The sequence below is a fragment of the Erinaceus europaeus genome, chromosome 8 (genome assembly GCF_950295315.1).
Source record: "Erinaceus europaeus chromosome 8, mEriEur2.1, whole genome shotgun sequence".
Classification (NCBI taxonomy): domain Eukaryota; kingdom Metazoa; phylum Chordata; class Mammalia; order Eulipotyphla; family Erinaceidae; genus Erinaceus; species Erinaceus europaeus.
The window spans coordinates 125,489,974-125,506,147 of NC_080169.1; the positions used below are offsets into that span (position 1 = coordinate 125,489,974).

The 16,174-nt window shown below is 59.8% G+C and overlaps 1 protein-coding gene across 4 annotated transcripts in view; it reads left to right on the forward strand.

Annotated features, from left to right (window-relative positions):
• The window catches only part of LMBR1 (limb development membrane protein 1), a 129,519-nt gene that overhangs the window by 106,927 nt on the left and 6,418 nt on the right, over window positions 1-16,174 (forward strand). The window lies entirely within an intron of this gene.

Sequence of the window (16,174 nt, forward strand, 5' to 3'; positions counted from 1 at the left end):
CCTCCTGGGGCTGCGGGGCTGTGGGGTGCGGGGTGCAGGGGAGTCAGGCTCTGGGCCGCAGGGTGGACGCAGGGGTCAGGGTTGTGGGCCGCTCGCAGGCTGCCACCTCTCCTGCGTGACTGGGGCTCTGGTGTGATCCCAGGGAGCCCTGGCCTGCTGGCCCCTTTGTGAGGCTCTGCCTTCCCGGAGGTTGTCTGACAGCTGGGCGCTAATCCCGCAGATGCCACCGCAGGCACTGGCCGCCGTGCTCTCCTCACCTCAGCGTCGGGACGTGCGAGGGTGGCTTCTGTGGGGCCGCAGCCTCCCGCCACCTCCCCATTGAGGGACTCACCACGCCGTGTGCAGATTAGCAGCGCCATTGTGGGCGGGTGCCATGAAGGAAATCCCGCCGAGGACAGTTGGAACACAAAGGGAACAAATTAATGTCAAAATTTACTTTCTGAAGATCAACACATTAAATTCCTGAGTGGTTTGCCATAGAGATAGAGAAAAAGCCAAAGGCTGACGGACAATCAGAGAGCGGCCGGCCCAGGCCCGCAGCCAGCTGTCCAAACAGGATTAGCGGCCGTGCGGCGCGGTGAGTCACGGGGCGCGCTGCAGACTGCCACCCGCTCGCATTACACGTCACGCCCGCTGCCGTTCAATAGATCAAAAGCCCCAAATGCGCTCAACAGATTCACGGAGGCTTCCTCGCATTCAGGGGCGCAGCTCCAGACTAAGGAGGCTTTACGCCGGCCTTACGGGAATGCGGGCGGGAGGCTCACTTTATGATTCCATTAACCAGCCCTTTCCGATTGAGTCTTTGATTTTCAACAAGAGCAAACACAGAGACTCGTCCTGCATCTCTAACGGGTTTTGATTTACTGGCCACAAAGCTTGTAAGGCGAGAACGGGGGCCGGTTTAACACGGCGGCCACCGCCCCTGGCCCTCGCCCCCCCCTCCCCCGTCACGTCCTCTCGGACCCGTGTGCTGGAGGCCCGGCCTTTACTTGTGGCTGGAGGGCTCGCAGAGCCCGTGGGGGGGGGAAAGTAATTTTTGGGTGATTTTTCTTTTTCTCTCAAGAATGTGAATGTGGGGTCCCGGCAAGTGTTTTGGCTCCCGAGATCTGCCCGGGCGTCCTGGAAGCAGCGGCCGCAGCGGCAGAGCCGTTGGTCCCGGGAGCCTCTGAACACCAGGGGTCCTGCCCCGGCTCCCATCAGCACGTCCCCCGCCACCAGGCTCAGGCTGGGAGGACCCTGTCTCCTTTCACTGTCGCTGCCGCCGCTGCCGGTGCCAGCGTCACTGTTCGTGGGAGCCCCGCAGCTTGAAGGGCTCGAGGCTGCCACCCGGCCGGTGCCCCCTTCTCTGCGGCCTGCAAGCGGGCACATCCGGGCACCGGATGCCCGTGCTTAGTGAGCACTTCCTATCAGAATTTGATGCCCCTGGTTGCTCTTATTTTTATTTTATTTTTTGTTATTACTGATTCAATATTGCCTTACAAAATCTGCCAACAGGGCCAGAATTCCACTCCGCTCCCATCAGAGTTCTGAATCCCAAGTCCCTCCGTTGCGGACCACGGTGGTTCTCCCGAGGCTGCCGACACGGGCCGACTGTCATCTGTACAGCTGTCTGTCTGTGCCTGTGCATAGCTGCCCCCTTCTTCCAGGTCCCGCCCTCTCTTCCCTGCAAGCTGCTCGGGGCCCTGTTACTGCACCCACATGTCCCCCCTTCTCCTCCTCCCTCTGGGTGCTGATGGAGTTGGGGCTCAGAGCCCTCTGGGCATCTCCCCCTGACATTTCTCCCCCTCTGGGAGTCTGGACCCAAATTCTCTATGGGGAGCAGCAGGTGGGAGGTCTGGCTTCTGTCACTGCTTCCCCGCTGGACATGGGTGTTGGCAGGTGGATCCACACCCCCAGCCTGTGTCTGTCTGTCCCTAGTGGGGCAGGGCTCTGGGGAGGGGAGGCTGCAGGACACACGGGTGAGGGCGTCTGTCCAGGGGGGTCAGGGTGGTGTCGTGGTGGCCACCTTGGTGGCTGGAAGCTGAAGCCCGTGTCTAGTAGGTAGTTCCTCGCTGGGCTCCACAGCCGGGAGATGGCGGGCAGCAGGCAGTGAGGAGACCAGCAGGGTGAGCCCGATCCTTACCTCCAGCTCCCTCTAAAAAGTTCTGCGTGGTGACGGGCCTTCCCGCCGTGGCCACAGCAGCCTGTACTGAACTGGGTGGAGAAACAGCGGAAGAGGCTTGTTTTCCTCTTCTATCTCTGAAATTCTCTTGTCACAGGGGAAAAAGTGTCAGATGCAGCCGCCAGACTTTTATCAGTTTCTATGTGTATTTTCATCCTTTTTTTCCATCCTGAAATTCTTTCTGTAAATTGTTGAGTCCCACAAGTCCCACATGAAGATTTAAGAAACAAAACGTCCTCAGGACATCAAGGAATGCTCACTTGCTCACCGGCCCTGAGCCCAGCCTTCTATTTCCACAGCATTTCTCGCTGACTCTCACACAGCCCTGTCACCTCACGGGATGAAGTGGATTACTCCCTTTGTGCCGTGATAAAGGGCTCCTGTTCCAAAACCGAGAGAGAGAGAGAGAGAGAGAGAGAGAGGTCTTTATCCGGGGCTCAGAAAGACACCGCTAATCCCACCCACCGGGCGGCCCGGAGATGCTGATCCAAATGCCCCACGAAACTTAGCTCAGCACAGGTTCCCCCACGCTGGTGCGCGAGGCCCTTTGATGTGCACAGGAGCACACGGCAAAGCCACGCTCACCCTGGCAGAGAGCAGCCCCGGAGCCCGAGCTAAACGCCCCGCACAGCTCAGCCGCCTCCTCGCGGTGGTGTTTGCAGGGGCCTGGGGCGACGGCAGGAGTCTGCTTGGTGATGGCGTGTCTGCAGCTGCATCTGAATGTGCATGTCCAGGCTTTTAAGAACCAGAAAGGCTTGTCCTGTGCGGCTGCCCCTGGTCTCTGGGCAGAGTCCTTTCTGAGGACAGTCGCTGACGCAGCCCTCGACGAAGGTGCCTTAAGCTCAGTTTGCCAGGAGCACCTTTCACGGCAGGAATTCCGACAAGGAGCACTGCCTGGAGGAGCCCCAGGTGGGCCTGCCCGGCTTCCCGTAGGAGAGGCTGACGGGCCGGAGCGCCTCGCGTCTGGCCGGGTGGACAGTGTCCAGGGACGGCAGGCTCTCGGGTGGAGGCCGTCTCTCTCTTAGTATTTTGTTTCTTTAAAAAAAATTTTTTATCTCTGGGCAGGGGTAGATAGCATAATGGTTACGCAAACAGACTGTCATGCCTGAGGCTTCAAAGTCCCAGGTTCAATCCCCTGCACCAACATAAACCAGAGCTGATCAGTGCTCTGGTAGAAAAAAAAAAGTATATATATATATTTTTTTGTTTCCTTTTTGATTTTTTATTACTATTTTTATTTCTCTGTCTCTCTCTCTCTCTCTCTCTCTCTCTGTCTCTCTCTCTTCTGCCTCCAGGGTTATCACTGGGGCTCGGTGCCAGTGCTACAAATCCACTGCTCCTGGAGGCCATTTTTTCCATTTAAAAAAAAAATTATTTTATTTATTCCCTTTTGTTGCCCTTGTTGTTTTATTGTTGTAGATATTATTGTTGTCGTCATTGTTGGATAGGACAGAGAGAAATGGAGAGGGGAGGGGAAGACAGAGAGGGGGAGAGAAAGACAGACACCTGCAGACCTGCTTCACCGCCTGGGAAGCGACTCCCCTGCAGGTGGGGAGCCAGGGGCTCGAACCGGGACCCTCATGCCGGTCCTTGTGCTTCACGCCACCTGCGCTTAACCCGCTGCGCTACCGCCCGACTCCCAATTTTTTCCATTTTTTCAAAATTGGACAGGACAGAGAGAAATGGAGAGAGGAGGGGAGAGAGACCCCTGCAGCCCCGCTTCACTGCTCGTGAAGCCTCCCCCTGCAGGTGGGGAGCTGGGGCTTGAACCCGGGTCCTTGTGTGCTGTGATATATGCGCTTGACCAGGTGCCCTCAACCTTTGCTTTTGTAGAGAGAGATAAGCAGGGGAGAGATGGAGAGAGACAGAGAGACACCTGCAGCCCCGCGTCACCGCTCGTGAAGCCTCCGCTGCAGGTGGGGACGGGGCCTTGTGCCTGGTCCTCTGTGCTTAACCGGCGCCCCACCGCCCGGCCCTCGGTCCTGCCACTGTCCTCTGCAGCCCCATTAGGCTCCCGCCAGTCCCAGCGCCGTGCAGCTCTCGCTGGTCTTATCCCCGGGCCCACGGCGTGTGTGAGTGGAGACAGTCCTCTTCCCCCAGGCCCGCCACTGCAGCTGGCTCTGTGGCGCTGTCTCGAGCCGCAGAGCCGCGAAGAGCGAGGGCAGCAGGCGTGTCCTTCCGCCCATCGGAGGACGTTGCGCCTTTAGTCTGCCGTGAAGTGAGCTGCTCTGCTGGTGTGGACACGGGGCTGTCCCCAGGTGGAGGGCGCCCCTCTTCCCGCCTGGGGTGTGGGTCTGCACCCTCTGCTCCTGGGAGAGGGTCCCGCCAGGTCCCACGTCTGTCGCGCCCACCTTCACGCCAGGAGGGACCCGCCTGCTGGCGACGCGCCATCTTGTTGTTCTTGTGTGTCGACATCCGTGTGTTCGACTTAGTGGCTCTGCTTAGGGCGGCTCGCCCTGGCATTGGGTGCGGGCGCTGTCTCTCCGAGACTGCTGTGGGGGTCCTGCTGCTCCCCTGCGGACGTGCAGACAACGCCCCGTCTCCAGGAGCACAGACCCAGTGTCGCAGCCGCCCCAGGCTGAGCCCGAGCTCCAAGTGACAGGTGTGTGTGAGTGTGTGTGTGTGAGTGTGTGTGTGTGTGTGTGTGTGTGTATGTATGTGTGTGTGTGAGTGTGTGTGTGTGTGTGTATGTATGTGTGTGAGTGTATGTGTGTGTGAGTGTGTGTGTGTGTGTGTGTGTGAGTGAGTGTGTGTGAGTGTGTGTGTGTGTGTGTGTGTGTATGTATGTGTGTGAGTGTATGTGTGTGTGAGTGTGTGTGAGTGTGTGAGTGTGTGTGTGTGTGTGTGTGAGTGTGTGTGTGTGTGTTGTGTGTGTGAGTGTGTGTGTGTGTATGAGTGTCTGTTGTGTGTGTGTGTGTGTGTGTGGACTCCGCCAGGTGCTGGGCTGAGCTGTGGGGCCCGTGCTGGTCCCCTGCAGCTCCGGAGACGCCAGGTGCCCCTTACTGCTGATGTGAGCTTCCCAGCCTTTGGCAGCCTCTCCCGCCGTCACTCACCACCGCGTGCACGGCGAGAACCCGTGCGACACAGGCAGGGACCCAGTGTTCTTAGGCCCAGCTCCACAGCCGCTCATGAGAGCCCGCGTGGACCCAGGCAGCAAGTGTTTGCAGAACAGGGCTCTCTCTCTCTCTCTAGCTCTCCCTCCCTCTCTCTTTCTCTCTCTCTCTGTTTTGCCACCAGGGTTATCTTTTATATCTAAACATTTTATTTATTCATTTTCCCTTGTGTTGCCCTTGTTTTATTGTTGTGGTTATTATTGTTGTTGTTGTTATTGATGTCATTGTTGGACAGGACAGAGAGAAATGGAGAGAGGAGGGGAAGACAGAGAGGGGGAGAGAAAGACAGACACCTGCAGACCTGCTTCACCACCTGTGAAGCGACTCCCCTGCAGGTGGGGAGCCGGGGGCTCGAACCGGGATCCTGACACCGGTCCTTGAGGTTTGCGCCACGTGTGCTTAACCCGCTGCGCCACCGCCCGGCTCCCGCCACCTGGGTTATTTCTGGGGCTTGGTGCCTGCCTGGTGAACCCCTGGCTCTTAGTGGGCTTGTAAGTTTAATTTTTTAATAGAGAGGACCATTGAGAGGGATGTGGAAGGTCAGGAGAAAGAGACACAATTAATCCATTGATTAATCTATTCATCTCATTGGATAGGACAGAGAACTTGAGAGGGAAGGGGTTGGGGGGAGCGCCTGCAGCCCTGCTTCACCCCTCACGCAGCTGTCCCCTGCAGGTGGGTACCAGGGGCTTGAACCTGGGTCCTTGTGTAGAGTGACGTGTGCGCTCTACCTGGTGCACCGCCGCCTGGCCCCACAGAACTGGGTTTTCTTATTTCGGTTCATCATCGGTGAAGGCGGGGCCTGGGGTTCACGTTGGCAGAGAGGTAACAAGTCCCTCCCTCCTTCCCCTCCCTCCCTCCCCTTTCCTTCCTCCTTCCTCCTCTCTCCCTCCCCTTTCCTTCCTCCCTCCCTCCTTCCTTCCCTCCTTCCTCCGAGTGGAGTGATCTAACCACTCTGCTCACCTGTCCTTGAGTAAGCCCAGGCGTCTTTTAAGGGATTTACTTGTAAATCATTTTGTTGTGGTGTTTGTGGTCACGGCACAGTTGTTATACATGGTTTGAGTCTTCCACCTCCCTGTGATACTGACATTTTATTTAAAGTCCCTTTATCAGCCTTTAAAATGATTTATCATGCGGGGCCAGGTGGTAGCACACCAGGTTAAGCGCACATAGTGTGAAGCTTAAGGATCCCGGTTCGAGCCCCCGGCTCCCCACCTGCAGGGGAGTCGCTTCCCAGGCGGTGAAGCAGGTCTGCAGGTGTCTGTCTTTCTCTCCCCCTCTCTGTCTTCCCCTCCTCTCTCCATGTCTCTCTGTCCTATCCAACTATGATGACAGCATGAAAATGGACAAAATGGCCTCCGGGAGCAGTGGATTCCTAGTGCTGCACAGAGCCCCGGTGATCACCCAGGAGGCAAAAAAAGAGATTTATCTGCCACATAGGAGACCTTCACATGGGCAGAGTGAAGCCAGAGTAGCACCCTTAAAAAGAGACCTGCTTACTACACAGAGAGAGACGGGAGAGAGGAGGGCTGGCAGGCCGGAGCAGAGTGCCAGAGCCTCGGCACCTGCCAGTGGGGCTGCTCCCAGACCAGCAAGCGGGGCGGTGCCTGGCCGCACGCGTCCTGCAGCTGATACTGCTCACCGGATTTCCTGTCAGGGTGCTCATTTCCTTTCTTTTTCTTTTTAATATTTATTATTTTCCCTTTTGTTGCCCTTGTTGTTTTTTATTGTTGTTGTAGTTACTATTGTTATTGATGTCGTTGTTGTTGGATAGGACAGAGGGAAATGGAGAGAGGAGGGGAAGACAGAGAGGGGGAGAGAAAGACAGACCACCTGGGAAGCGACTCCCCTGCAGGTGGGGAGCCGGGGGCTTGAACCGGGATCCTTCCGCCGGTCCTTGCGCTTCGCGCCACCTGCGCTTAACCCGCTGCGCCACCGCCCGACTCCCTCGTTGCTTATTCTCTTGCTCTTCTCAAAGGACCGACGTTGAGTTTCATAGATTTTTCTGGACTCTTTTCTCTTAAAACTGGCTTTGCTTTGCTCGCCTTGGTGGCGCGTGTCGCTCCCCATGAACTGAAGCCGAGCGCCTCACCGGAGGCCGTGGAGGCCAGTCAGCCCCGTCGCCCCGACTCTGATAGGCCCCGGCAGCTGTCCTCCTCTCAGCTTGAGCAAGGACTGTGCAGTGCGTCTCCCCCCATGGAGCTGCGCCCAGAACCGTGTGCTGTGACTGGTCTGCAGTGGGCGCCGTGCGGCGAGGGTGTGTGCCCTGCGTGCCGCCAGACGCCCGGTGCAGGAGGCTCGTCTCCGCTCAGTCTGGCCTGCTGCCTGCGCGTGGGACGGCCTGCCAGGGTCTCCGGTCTGCGCTCCTGCCGGCGTGTCCTTGCCAATCTGCCCTGCCTGCCCTCTCCTGCCTTGCCTCCTGCCCCCCGCCCTCCCCTCCCTCCCTCCCCTCCCCACCCCCATTCTTTGGGGGGGACTCTCCTTGTCTCATCGGTGGTCTGTGTACTCTGCAGGGTGACATTAGAAGCACAAATTTAGAGTTTTTATGGCCTCTTAGTGATTTTAACTCTTTATGATTCCGATTCAGATGGTGATATTTTAATCCTGCATACCACCCTTAGCTTTGAAGCGGACGTTGACAGCACAGTCTTTTCTGCTCCCTTGACCAGGGCTAACACGCGCTTCTTGCAGCTGCGACTCGGGGAAGCGCCGGCCTGTCCTGCCCAAGGTGCTCAGCCTGAGCCCTGGTGCTTTCCATGCCAACATGCTCCTCTGCCTGTGTGTCTCACGCGAGGCGAAGCTTTCTGCCCCCTTCCTTAAAGCCGAATCTGCCGCCGTCTTCAGATTTAGATGCTTTCTTGTGGGCGTCACACAGCCTTTGAAATCAACCAGCCACTCCACCCATCACCAGGCCAGTCAGTTTGCCTGTGAGCGTCTCCACGGGAGGCTCAGGCCAGAGTCACACGGGGTGACGGGCTTCTGTGTGACTGTATCTCCTTACTGTTTACTTTCTGTCTCTCCCACACCCCAGTGCTTTGTGTCCGTTTGACTATGGATAAAAAGCATTAAAAATATGACTTCCTGGGGGTCGGGCGGTGGCGCAGCGGGTTAAGCGCACCTTGGCACAAAGCGCAAGGACCGGCGTAAGGATCCCGGTTCGAGCCCCCGGCTCCCCCCCTGCAGGGGAGTCGCTTCCCAGGCGGTGAAGCAGGTCTGCAGGTGTCTGTCTTTCTCTCCCCCTCTCTGTCTTCCCCTCCTCTCTCCATTTCCCTCTGTCCTATCCAACGACAATGACATCAATAACAACAACAATAAAACAACAAGGGCAGCAAAAGGGAATAAATAAATATTAAAAAGAGGAAAAAAGAAATAAATATAAAAAAAATATATGACTTCCTTTCACCCCTTTCTGATCTGTTTGGCCACCGTTTGAATATCTGTTTGTGGCTTACAGTCTAGAACTTTGGCCATAGCCGGCAAGTGTTTTCATCAGTGATGTAAGGGTCTCTGCGATGCGGGTCTGCTAGGGACAGATTCCCAGCGCTGTGTGAGACATCTTATTCTCCCTCACCCTGAAGGCACTTTTGCTAGGTATGGGGCTGTCGGCCGGCGTTCTCTCCCCCCGCATCTTAAAGAGACCGCTGGTCGCTCACCTCATGCACAAAGTCTGACGAGAGCGTGAGGCCGCTGCCCGGCGGTCTCGGCACTCGGCGCCGCTGGGCTCTGGGGGCTTCCTTTAGTGCTTCTCATGGGCCTTGCAGCCATACGTGTGAGCTCCCCCTCCCAGGGCTCCTCACAGACGCCGGGCTGCCGGGCATGACCCCCAGTTCCGCGATGCCGTTTGCCTCTCTCTTCAGCTGGCGTGGCTGCGTGTCTTCAGAGCGGCTGCCGTCTTCTGAGGTGGGCAGTCTGTCTTGTCCTGTGCTCCCCGTGCCACCTGTCTTTCCTCTCCTGGAGGGGAGATGAGGGGGTCTAGTTGGGTCCTCCGTGGCCCCTGGTCAATGCCCTGGTCTTCCTTCTCGCTCCTGAGCCGAAGAGAGGGTGCCCATGATGCTGGCGTGCCACCCTGGGTCCCGGGGGGGCTTCACTCTGCACAGATGCCGGTCGGCTCTGCGCTGGGCCCCGAGGCCTGGCCCATGGGCACTGCCTCCTGGCAGCATCACTGACCTGTGCTGTCTGAGGCCGGGCCTGGGCAGAGAGGGCTTTTTTTTTTTTAAATCTATTTTTTTTAATTTTTAATATTTATTCATTTTCCCTTTTGTTGCTCTTGTTGTTTAACATTGTTGTGGTAATTGATGTCATTGTTGTTGGATAGGACAGAGAGAAATGGAGAGAGGAGGGGAAGACAGAGAGGGGAGAGAAAGACAGACACCTGCAGACCTGCTTCACTGGCTGGGAAGCGACTCCCCTGCAGGTGGGGAGCCGGGGCTCGAACCGGGATCCTTATGCCGCTCCCTGCACCTTGTGCCACCTGTGCTTAACCCACTGTGCCACCACCCGACCCCCGTGTTTTTTTCCTGTAATTTATTTATTCTCTTTTGTTGCCATTGTTTATTGTTGTTGTAGTTATTGATGTCTCGTTGTTGGACAGGACAGAGAGAAATGGAGAGAGGAGGGGAAGACAGAGAGGGGGAGAGAAAGACAGACACCTGCAGACCTGCTTCACCGCCTATGCAGCGACTCCCCTGCAGGTGGGGAGCCGGGGGCTCGAACCGGGATCCTTATGCCGGTCCCTGCGTGCGCTTTGCGCCACGTGTGCTTAACCCACTGCGCCACCGCCTGGCTCCCCAGAAAGGGCTTTAAAACACTTCTGTCCAGATTGGGGTTGATTCCGGCCTCTCTTCTCCACCTGGATTGGGACATGCTGAGTGAGGACCCAGCTCAGAAAAGCTGACCGGCGCCCAGGCCCCCACCCACAGGCCCCCTGTGGGCTCTGAGGAACCCGGGTCCAAGAGTTCTTGTCAAGTGGGCAGAGCACTGACCCTGCCATCAGCACGCCTGGCAGTGGACTGCCCTGTCCTCGCCAAGTCACACCTGTTCCTTTTGTTATGGTCTCAGACGGATCTTCTCCAGGAGGCCTGGGAGCCCCTGGGAGAGTCCTGGGGCCGGGGGCTGGCTCAGCGCCCACCAGAGGACACTGAGTCACGGATCTGCCCCCCACGCTGGTGCCCGTGTGGCCCCACGTCCCGGCACGGCTGTCAGCCACACGGCTCACCGTGTCGCTATGTCTTGAGTCCCTTTCATGACCCCTTGGTGCGCCAGGCCCGGCTCCCATGGCTCCTCTGGTTGTGGACGTGCTTCTGCTCGCAGAGTTGACTCAGGTGAGGGAACAGGAGGCCTATTGACTGACGCGCAGGTGGGAGCCGTGGCCGGGAAGCGGCTCTGCTTTGTCCTGCGCTCTTTCACTGGCTGAATAGAGGCCGCTCTTTATTCAGGGAGCCGTGCCGACAACAGTGCCGGCCGGACGTGGGGGCACGACGGGCGCGGCTGTCCCCAGGGCGCCATTATTTCATGATGGAAGCCGGTGCCTGGCCGCTGGGCCTCGCCCCGCATGACTCCCGCCCTCACGGAAGCCTCTGTCCCCGTGTGAGATGCAGCTCGGCCTGCCAGTGTCGCTGCTGTCGCTTTTCCTCGCTGGGAAGGGGTGTCAGCAGAGCAGGCCACATGGAGTCAGACCCAGGTGGCCACACAGGGTGAGGGAGAAGTGGGCTGAAGTTTAGAGTGAACCATTCAGTCCTCCTGCTTAAGGAAGCACCCGCAGGACCTCACCTCCAGTCACAGCACCCAGCAGGGCCTCACCTCCTGTTACAGCACCAGCAGGGCCTCACCTCCTGTTACAGCACCAGCAGGGCCTCACCTCCTGTTACAGCACCAGCAGGGCCTCACCTCCTGTTACAGCACCCGCAGGGCCTGACCTCCTGTTACAGCACCCGCAGGGCCTCACCTCCTGTTACAGCACCCGCAGGGCCTCACCTCCTGTTACAGCACCCGCAGGGCCTCACCTCCTGTTACAGCACCTGCAGGGCCTCACCGCCAGTCACAGCACCAACAGGGCCTCACCTCCAGTTACAGCACCCGCAGGGCCTCACCGCCAGTCACAGCACCAGCAGGGCCTCACCTCCTGTTACAGCACCAGCAGGGCCTCACCTCCTGTTACAGCACCAGCAGGGCCTCACCTCCTGTTACAGCACCAGCAGGGCCTCACCTCCTGTTACAGCACCTGCAGGGCCTCACCTCCTGTTACAGCACCCGCAGGGCCTCACCGCCAGTCACAGCACCAACAGGGCCTCACCTCCTGTTAAAGCACCCGCAGGGCCTCACCGCCAGTCACAGCACCATCAGGGCCTCACCTCCTGTTACAGCACCCGCAGGGCCTCACCTCCTGTTACAGCACCAGCAGGGCCTCACCTCCTGTTACAGCACCCGCAGGGCCTCACCTCCAGTCACAGCACCAGCAGGGCCTCACCTCCTGTTACAGCACCAGCAGGGCCTCAACTCCAGTCACAGCACCCAGCAGGGCCTCACCTCCTGTTACAGCACCAGCAGGGCCTCACCTCCAGTCACAGCACCCAGCAGGACCTCACCTCCTGTTACAGCACCAGCAGGCCCTCACCGCCAGTCACAGCACCCGCAGGGCCTCACCTCCTGTTACAGCACCCGCAGGGCCTCACCGCCAGTCACAGCACCAGCAGGGCCTCACCTCCTGTTACAGCACCAGCAGGGCCTCACCTCCAGTCACAGCACCCAGCAGGGCCTCACCTCCTGTTACAGCACCAGCAGGGCCTCACCTCCAGTCACAGCACCCAGCAGGGCCTCACCTCCTGTTACAGCACCAGCAGGGCCTCACCTCCAGTCACAGCACCCAGCAGGGCCTCACCTCCTGTTACAGCACCAGCAGGGCCTCACCTCCTGTTACAGCACCCGCAGGGCCTCACCTCCAGTCACAGCACCAGCAGGGCCTCACCTCCTGTTACAGCACCAGCAGGGCCTCACCTCCAGTCACAGCACCCAGCAGGGCCTCACCTCCTGTTACAGCACCAGCAGGGCCTCACCTCCTGTTACAGCACCCGCAGGGCCTCACCTCCTGTTACAGCACCCGCAGGGCCTCACCGCCAGTCACAGCACCAGCAGGGCCTCACCTCCTGTTACAGCACCAGCAGGGCCTCACCTCCAGTCACAGCACCCAGCAGGACCTCACCTCCTGTTACAGCACCAGCAGGGCCTCACCTCCAGTCACAGCACCCAGCAGGGCCTCACCTCCTGTTACAGCACCAGCAGGGCCTCACCTCCTGTTACAGCACCCGCAGGGCCTCACCTCCAGTCACAGCACCCAGCAGGGCCTCACCTCCTGTTACAGCACCAGCAGGGCCTCACCTCCTGTTACAGCACCAGCAGGGCCTCACCTCCTGTTACAGCACCAGCAGGGCCTCACCTCCTGTTACAGCACCCGCAGGGCCTCACCTCCTGTTACAGCACCCGCAGGGCCTCACCTCCTGTTACAGCACCCGCAGGGCCTCACCTCCTGTTACAGCACCCGCAGGGCCTCACCTCCTGTTACAGCACCCGCAGGGCCTCACCGCCAGTCACAGCACCAGCAGGGCCTCACCTCCTGTTACAGCACCAGCAGGGCCTCACCTCCTGTTACAGCACCAGCAGGGCCTCACCTCCTGTTACAGCACCAGCAGGGCCTCACCTCCTGTTACAGCACCTGCAGGGCCTCACCTCCTGTTACAGCACCCGCAGGGCCTCACCGCCAGTCACAGCACCAACAGGGCCTCACCTCCTGTTAAAGCACCCGCAGGGCCTCACCGCCAGTCACAGCACCATCAGGGCCTCACCTCCTGTTACAGCACCCGCAGGGCCTCACCTCCTGTTACAGCACCAGCAGGGCCTCACCTCCTGTTACAGCACCCGCAGGGCCTCACCTCCAGTCACAGCACCAGCAGGGCCTCACCTCCTGTTACAGCACCAGCAGGGCCTCACCTCCAGTCACAGCACCCAGCAGGGCCTCACCTCCTGTTACAGCACCAGCAGGGCCTCACCTCCAGTCACAGCACCCAGCAGGACCTCACCTCCTGTTACAGCACCAGCAGGGCCTCACCTCCTGTTACAGCACCCGCAGGGCCTCACCTCCTGTTACAGCACCCGCAGGGCCTCACCGCCAGTCACAGCACCAACAGGGCCTCACCTCCTGTTACAGCACCCGCAGGGCCTCACCGCCAGTCACAGCACCAGCAGGGCCTCACCTCCTGTTACAGCACTGGCAGGGCCTCACCTCCAGTCACAGCACCCAGCAGGGCCTCACCTCCTGTTACAGCACCAGCAGGGCCTCACCTCCAGTCACAGCACCCAACAGGGCCTCACCTCCTGTTACAGCACCAGCAGGGCCTCACCTCCAGGCACAGCACCCAGCAGGGCCTCACCTCCTATTACAGCACCAGCAGGGCCTCACCTCCAGTCACAGCACCCAGCAGGGCCTCACCTCCTGTTACAGCACCAGCAGGGCCTCACCTCCTGTTACAGCACCCGCAGGGCCTCACCTCCAGTCACAGCACCAGCAGGTCCTCACCTCCTGTTACAGCACCAGCAGGGCCTCACCTCCAGTCACAGCACCCAGCAGGGCCTCACCTCCTGTTACAGCACCCGCAGGGCCTCACCTCCTGTTACAGCACCCGCAGGGCCTCACCTCCTGTTACAGCACCCGCAGGGCCTCACCTCCTGTTACAGCACCAGCAGGGCCTCACCTCCTGTTACAGCACCAGCAGGGCCTCACCGCCAGTCACAGCACCCAGCATGGCCTCACCTCCTGTTACAGCACCAGCAGGGCCTCACCTCCTGTTACAGCACCCGCAGGGCCTCACCTCCAGTCACAGCACCAGCAGGGCCTCACCTCCTGTTACAGCACCAGCAGGGCCTCACCTCCAGTCACAGCATCCAGCAGGGCCTCACCTCCTGTTACAGCACCCGCAGGGCCTCACCGCCAGTCACAGCACCAGCAGGGCCTCACCTCCTGTTATAGCACCAGCAGGGCCTCACCTCCAGTCACAGCATCCAGCAGGGCCTCACCTCCTGTTACAGCACCAGCAGGGCCTCACCTCCTGTTACAGCACCCGCAGGGCCTCACCTCCAGTCACAGCACCAGCAGGGCCTCACCTCCTGTTACAGCACCAGCAGGGCCTCACCTCCTGTTACAGCACCTGCAGGGCCTCACCTCCTGTTACAGCACCAGCAGGGCCTCACCTCCTGTTACAGCACCAGCAGGGCCTCACCTCCAGTCACAGCACCCAGCAGGGCCTCACCTCCTGTTACAGCACCAGCAGGGCCTCACCTTCTGTTACAGCACCCACAGGGCCTCACCTCCTGTTACAGCACCCGCAGGGCCTCACCTCCTGTTACAGCACCCGCAGGGCCTCACCTCCTGTTACAGCACCCGCAGGGCCTCACCGCCAGTCACAGCACCCGCAGGGCCTCACCTCCAGTCACAGCACCAGCAGGGCCTCACCTCCTGTTACAGCACCAGCAGGGCCTCACCTCCAGTCACAGCACCCAGCAGGGCCTCACCTCCTGTTACAGCACCAGCAGGGCCTCACCTCCTGTTACAGCACCCAGCAGGGCCTCACCTCCTGTTACAGCACCCAGCAGGGCCTCACCTCCTGTTACAGCACCAGCAGGGCCTCACCTCCTGTTACAGCACTGGCAGGGCCTCACCTCCAGTCACAGCACCCAGCAGGGCCTCACCTCCAGTCACAGCACCCAGCAGGGCCTCACCTCCTGTTACAGCACCAGCAGGGCCTCACCTCCTGTTACAGCACCCGCAGGGCCTCACCTCCTGTTACAGCACCAGCAGGGCCTCACCTCCTGTTACAGCACCAGCAGGGCCTCACCTCCTGTTACAGCACCTGCAGGGCCTCACCTCCTGTTACAGCACCAGCAGGGCCTCACCTCCAGTCACAGCACCCAGCAGGGCCTCACCTCCAGTTACAGCACCAGCAGGGCCTCACCTCCTGTTACAGCACCGGCGGGGCCTCACCTCCAGTCACAGCACCCGCGGGGCCTCACCTCCAGTCACAGCACCCAGCAGGGCCTCACCTCCAGTCACAGCACCCGCAGGGCCTCACCTCCAGTCACAGCACCCGCAGGGCCTCACCTCCAGTCACAGCACCCAGCAGGGCCTCACCTCCAGGTACAGCACCGGCAGGGCCTCACCTCCTGTTACAGCACTGGCAGGGCCTCACCTCCAGTCACAGCACCCAGCAGGGCCTCACCTCCTGTTACAGCACCAGCAGGGCCTCACCTCCAGTCACAGCACCCAGCAGGGCCTCACCTCCTGTTACAGCACCAGCAGGGCCTCACCTCCAGTCACAGCACCCAGCAGGGCCTCACCTCCTGTTACAGCACCAGCAGGGCCTCACCTCCTGTTACAGCACCCGCAGGGCCTCACCTTCAGTCACAGCACCAGCAGGGCCTCACCTCCTGTTACAGCACCAGCAGGGCCTCACCTCCAGTCACAGCACCCAGCAGGGCCTCACCTCCTGTTACAGCACCAGCAGGGCCTCACCTCCAGTCACAGCACCAGCAGGGCCTCACCTCCTGTTACAGCACCAGCAGGGCCTCACCTCCTGTTACAGCACCAGCAGGGCCTCACCTCCTGTTACAGCACCAGCAGGGCCTCACCTCCTGTTACAGCACCAGCAGGGCCTCACCTCCTGTTACAGCACCTGCAGGGCCTCACCTCCTGTTACAGCACCAGCAGGGCCTCACCTCCAGTCACAGCACCCAGCAGGGCCTCACCTCCAGTTACAGCACCAGCAGGGCCTCACCTCCAGTTACAGCACCAGCAGGGCCTCACCTCCTGTTACAGCACCGGCGGGGCCTCACCTCCTGTTACAGCACCGGCGGG